Source organism: Juglans microcarpa x Juglans regia, chromosome 1D (assembly GCF_004785595.1).
Source record: "Juglans microcarpa x Juglans regia isolate MS1-56 chromosome 1D, Jm3101_v1.0, whole genome shotgun sequence".
In the NCBI taxonomy this organism is placed as follows: domain Eukaryota; kingdom Viridiplantae; phylum Streptophyta; class Magnoliopsida; order Fagales; family Juglandaceae; genus Juglans; species Juglans microcarpa x Juglans regia.
In genome coordinates this window covers 14,513,540-14,520,488 of record NC_054594.1, presented here as the reverse complement: position 1 = coordinate 14,520,488, position 6,949 = coordinate 14,513,540, and positions in this window count along the sequence as shown.

Genomic DNA, 6,949 nt, shown 5'->3' with positions numbered 1-6,949 from the left:
TGTACAAACACATTCAGGAAAAGATTAGGGTTTTTCTTCAAGAGGAAGACCGAACCCCCACTAGCATATACATGTGAGCAAGAGACCTTGGAAAGGAAGAAAGACCACGGCCACCATTTTGAGTTTGAACTAGGGCTCCTTTCTCTATAGAGTTTCGGCCTTATAAGTGAAGTCCAAATGCATGGAGAGCCATTCTAGTCGTGGAATGGATGTCACAAGCCATGATGGAGTAGACCCTAAGCACGACACACTCACACATGAACCCATTTAGATTAGGGTTTTGTGTGTCACTTCGTCTAATAGTTTAGATAATATATTTTAGCTTGCTTGATTGTGATACTTGTGTTTTGCTTCGGAAATTTGTAAGTAAACTCTCGACCTACTTTGGATAATGTTTGTATATGTCGTGTGAACGTTGCATTCTTATTTGCTATCATATGCACATTGATTGATGATAAGCTATTGCTATGTAATTGGATTTACATGATGATCTTGCTATGTATACTTGTTCATGATTTTTTTAATATACTTAGAAATATTGGTTCAAGTTGTTGGTTATAAAACATTTTTATAAGTCTCAAATGATCCAGCCATGTCTACATATATATGCTCGAGTTTAAACATTGTCTTCCACTTTGGTATGTGTTGAATGCTATTGCCTATGTTCCTATGTTGTAAACTAAGTATTCGAATGTTATAATATTTTCAAGCCATAACCTGAGATGTTCAATGTTTGATTACATGATTAGATGACTCACATCATTTACATGTTCACATGATCCATGAAAAGAAAAGTGTTACAAGTTTCATGTCACGTACATTTGGGTTGTATATTGTTTTCAAAGAAAAGAGCTTGTACATGTTTTATAACGACCCCGAATGCTAGGACGAGAGAATGTCCTGATGGAACTTCTATGTCCACTCTAGAGTGCTTAAATTGGAGTAGTAGCCCCTGGGTCGACAAAGTAACGTCGGCGGACCTCGAATGGATCATTGTGGAAAGGATATCAGAGCGAGGTAGCACCTAAAACTAGTGGGTGTCTCACGTGTTATATGTAGTGAAGGCGAAATTGTGAACTGCCGCATAGTTAAGGATTACAACGTACTCAGCACGGTCAAGTGAGTCGTTGGATGATGTGGTATTTAGCGGGGAATCAACAATGAATAGGGGAGTCGTGATGTATCCAAACTACATGTTACAAGAAGTGAACAAGGCAATGAGTTAAAGATATGTTATATGTATATTGTTCAATGTGAAAAAATGAAAAGGATGTTTTATTTAAAAGTTAAGTTGCATAAACTAAGTTTTGTGTCAAGTACACGTCCATGCATTCATTTCATAGTTTGCCTTTATATGCCTATGTTATTTGTTGTATGTTGTTTGTTTACTTTCTGAAATTTTTTGAACTCTCACCATGATAGTTTTCACTACCCTTCCCAACCTAGAATTGTAGAAGTTGTTACAGGATAGGAGACCGAATATGGGGGAAGCGCAAGAGGCACCCTGGATTAGTCAAGGAGGCCCCAAAGAGTCCTGAGAGCTCGTCGGAGCCATCCATAGTGGAGAGGCTAGAAGCCACTGATCAATTCATTACGGAAGTGATGCAACTCTTTGAGGAGCGAAGGAAGATAATTAACAAAGACAAGGCAAAATAGAGAAGGCCTTGTAGGGTTTTTGAGAGGGATCTTAGAAATTGTAGTAAGAAAACAAAAGAAATAATTTATGGTTTACTTTTTGGAGATCCCTATTTTTTTGGGAGATTTCACAACATTATCTATTTTGAAGTAATTTGAACAAATGAAATCTTTGGGATAATTAGTTTTATGATACCATGATATTTTACAAATTGCTCTAAATGTTACTTAGATTTTCGTTGCAATTTATTGCATACTGTTAGAATATAATAGGTGCATTGCATCTTAACTGTCATGTACGATAGTATGTAGCCTTAAATTGCATGTCCCGACGCTTCAGTCACCATCCAATCCCAAGCAGGGACTAGGGACGTCACAAGTTGTCAAATGCTCAATGATGTACCATATGACATTTCATGATCAAAATGACATTTATAACATGAATGTGACTTTTATACAAGAATCATTGATAAATTAGAGTAACTTAGAAGCTAACTTACAAACTTCCTAAGTCCCAAAAGTCATTGCGGCTGAAATAAAATATGTACTAGAGTTAACAATCACGAATTTGAAAGCAATTTAATAAACTAAAATCAATATTTGCAAAATTGCCCCTAACTTTCCCGAAATTGCTATTTGGGCCCTAAACTTTCACTATTTGCATTGTGATCCCAAATTGAACAAACTTCATATAATCCATATTCTTATACCATATATGACCTCCTAATTCCGTTAATCAAATATCCACTATGAGAAAATCCAACCCGTGTCATGTATTTGGCTTATTTTACACTATATGTGATTTTAAGCCTATAATCTCTATGAGCTCTTTATAACCAAACATTGGATCCAAACTTATTAACATGCTAATAACTTAGATTTAAGCCATATGGAATCATATCAACATCCATGTGATGAATAAAAATCAAATCATCATGAATTCACCAAAACCGTGCACTTAGCATGATGTATCTGACTTCTCTTTAACATACGAACTCTTATGGCTTTAAATAATCATGCATTCTAACTCTAAACATGATGATAATAGGCTTCTAGATGCTTATACCACATGCTTTGGGAAACTTAATCATGATATCACAAGACAACTTCCAAACAAGTCAAAATCGAAACATACTAGATGATTAACCCAAGATATAGATTTATAAACCTATCATGACATGTTTTCCTCAAATACAAACCTTCAATTAATTAAACAAGACATTAGCTAAGCTTACAATATCATATCAAGACATGTCAAGGCTAAAGTTTCACATCAAAACAATTTATGCATGAAGAACTCCAAATCTGAACCGAAACATGCTTCCCAAAGATTAAACTCACATAACTCAATCCAAATCTCATCTTCATATGATAAATCAAAGCCTAACATATGATTCTAACTTCCCCAAAGAAATATGGTAGAGCTACTCACCAATCCGTGGCTTATGGAGCTCTCAAGATCAAACTCACTCCAAGGACTTCACTCTCACCTCTCAGTTTCACTCTCCTCAACACTATGGATGTTTTTGCTTTCAAGGAAGCTAATGAATGCTTGAGAATGATGTGGGAGGAAGTGAGGGAAGGGGAGTGCTATTTATAGAGTTTGAGTGAGCAAAAGATGCAAGTGGGTGAAGTGGTGCACGGTTTGGTTGAAGTGAAGTGAAGGTGATTGGTGGTGGTTTTCAGTGGTGTGTAAGCTTGTGTTTTCAAATTTGCACAGTAAAATCCATCACACTATTGACTCATGGACAAGGACCAAAGGAGGGTAATAGGTGCAAGAGCTAAGTGGTTTAAGAAGTTGGGAAAAAAATCAAATGGTTTTTCAAGAGAAACCAAGTACGGGCCGACGGTTTTGGTCTTCAACCTGTCCCAATTTTGATAAACTCTTGTCCTATCCTTGTGGCAAATTCTTAGTCCCTATTCCATACTATTTGAGTGGCTTTTCCAGAGGTGTATTGAGGCATGAATGTTGGACACTTGGTGTTTGTTGTGCAACAAAAGAAAGTGGGTTGAATGGGAAGGGTTCGGTCAAGAGTTTTGCACAAGGTTTTCCACCATTGTGTCCATCAGTTTTGATCATTGCTAGGGTTAGTTCTCTAGGGTAACATGAGTGTGATTTGATGACATATTTCTAGACCTAGATGTGGTGCTATAGGCACGTGAAGATGACTATATTTGTTGCAGAAAAATTTTGAAGAACAATGGTGCAGTTCGGTTGAAACAAGTTCCATTTCCAAGGTGAAATAGATTGATTTTTGGAGTGACCACCGGAGCTGTTCTTGGCTTCATCTTAGGCCTAAACTTTCCAGAGCTAGGTATCACGAGAGTGGGTTAATCAAGTGCAGAAAATCAATTGTTGAGGTGATTGAAAGAATAAGGTTTTGTTGGCTTGTTCTTGGAGTGCATCGGTTTGCACCTAGTGCATCCGTTTGGTTGATTTCTTGGCATTGACATGCCTTTCCACTTCATGACGTGAGTTGCAATCTATCTATTGTTCTAGAGTTGTGAAAGATTGATCCAATACAAGTGAAGAAGACAAAAATTTCAGAAAAAAATTAGAGAGAAAGGCTAGAGGAAATCGGCATGCATGGTATCAAAGTAATACTGGCATGATGAAGGGTTTTGGGAATGTAAGCTTGAAGTCACGATAGAGGGCTGATCAAACTAACCCTAGGGGCGTGTGGGAGGTTTGCAAGAGAAGGAAAACTAATTGCTAGGTGGTGGTATTTATTATTTGAATAATGAGGGGAATCATAGGCTTATACTCCAAGTGGTGCACTCTCATTGGGTATAAAACTTCTATTTGTGCTAGACCTTAACGTGGGCCTCGAAATGGGCCTTCCCTTGGGCCTCATGTTCATTTTTGTTGGGCCTTTCCTTGGACCTTAATCGCTTACTAAGTTGGGCCTTAGCCTTGGGCCTCACATTGGGCCTTGTTTTGAACCTTTCTTTGGCCTTTTATCTTTCCAAGCTTGGACCCTTACTTTAACCAACTCTTGGACCTTCTTCAAATCCCTCTAACTTTCATTGCTTGCTATGAACCAAAGACCAAACTCATTGAGGTGGCAAATCTTCTTCACGCCACTTGTAATCCTACGATTGACCTCTTGGCAACCTATTTCTACAAAAAACTTTATTTCTAAAGAAAACTCTAAATGCCCTAACTAAAGCAATGGTGAAAATCATTTTGCTAAATCATGACCCAAAAGCTCTCTTCTCTAAGGATCATAACTTCCACTTAGCCAAGGTCATGAGTTACCATTGTCAAATTCTCAATATTTGACAATGTTACTAAGTAGTCTTGAGCAGCATGTTACATTGCGTGAGTTTTAAATGTCAAGATCAGTTACCACAAAATGAGAGCAGACAAAAGTGTTAGAGATACAATTTATTGGGGATGCAAAGGGGATGGATATAATGGCCTAATTATTGGGTCAGTCATGGAGAGAAAGATGGGCCTTTGGAAGTGGCCCAACAAAAAATTAAAAAAGGGCTTGATCTATGTTAGAGAAAAGACATTTGTAACAAGTGGAGTGAAGAAGGAAATGAGGGAGCTTGTGCTTCAAACAAAAAAGGATAGTTAGTAGGACCCTAGCAAGCAAGTGGAAACAGAAAGGGAGAGTATGTTCCAGTATCGTAAGCACATAATGAAAGTATGCGGGGAAGAAAAGGCTTTTGACAGAAGGGGATGATGACTTGAAACAAAGCATGAGAATAAAGAATAGAAGATGCAGTAATGGGAAAGAGCAATGAGGTAAAGAAGTAGTAATGGCGGAGGCTGGAGTCCAACACCACCAATCACTGTGAAACCCTTTAAGTTGGAACTGTCAGGGATTTGGGAATCCCGAAACAGTTCATGACATTTGGATAAAGAGGAAGAGACCCAAGATTGTATTCCTTATTGAAACTAAGTTTAAGCAAGGGAAGTGAGATCATATAAGAACAAGCTTGGATATGAGTGAGATATTTTGTTGTCGACCTAATAGGTAAGAGTGGCAGTTTTGGTCCGTAGAAGTAGAAGTGGGAATTCTTAATTTTTCAATGTGACATATACATGCTTCTATAAAAGATGAGGAGCATAAAGATAGGTGGTTTAACACAAGACTTGATGGGCACCCGGATGTTAGTAAAAGAATGGAAGGATGGAATTTATTATCAACTTTGAACCCTGGTGAGAACCAAGCCTGGCTTTGCATAGGGGATTTTAATGAAATCCTAGTGCAATTATAGAAAGTAGGTTGGTGGACAGAGGCCTGAAAGTAAGAAGGAAAATTTTAGACAGGCATTGGCAAATGGTCACCTAATCGATATTGGATTCTATGGGAATAAATTCACGAGTAATAAGAGGCGACCCTTTTTACAGACTTGGTAGAGCTGGGGCAAACTTGATATGGAAGGATAGATACAAAGTTGCCAAAGTGGAGGTTCTTACAGTAGAAGCTCTCAACATAAGTCCATTTTTCGAATATGCAAGCAAAGACTATATTTACTACTACTGGGAATAAAAGTTTATATGAAGCTAGTTGGGCTCATAGTGAATACTGCAAAGAAGTCATTGAGCATGATTGGGGTAAAGAATATAACCAAGGAGGCTTAATAGAAAGGGTGCAAAGGAAATCACAGTCATGCAGTAGGGTTCTAGTCACATGGAGTAAGCAAAGTTAAAGGGTTTTGAGGCAGAAATGAAAAAAAAAAAAAAAAAAAAAAAAAAAAAAAAAAAAAAAAAAAAAAAAAAAAACAACAACAACAACAAAGCGGTTGATGGCTCTACAGGATTGTGAGGGGCCTCAAAACATGGCCAGGGATTTATAGTCTACAAGCAGAGCTGAGAGTAACGTTAAAGGAAAAAGATCTAAAATGGAGATAGAGGGCAAAGAGGAACTGGTATCAAATTGGGGGAGGAGGAATAGGAAAACTAAGTTCTTCAATGCATGTGTTAACCAAAGAAGAAAAAAGAACTGGAATACAAGAGATCACTAATGCCCAAGAAGTTCATTATAAAGAGAAAACAACAATAGGGGAAATCATTCAAGATTACATTGGAGAAAGTTTTAGCACAACAAACCCACCTAAGGCATTTGACATCTAAGGAATTATTGATCACAGAGGAAATGAATGATGAACTATTAGACGTTAAGAGGGAGGAAGTTGAACAAGCTTCATCTTAGATGCAGCCACTTAAATCACCTAGTCCAACAGGTATGGAGCATGCTTTTATCAATCTCATTGGATGGTAGTAGGAGATGAGGTATGTACTGCAATCTTCAACCTTTTATGAGATGGCGTTTTCGACCCCTGTAAACTACACACTGCT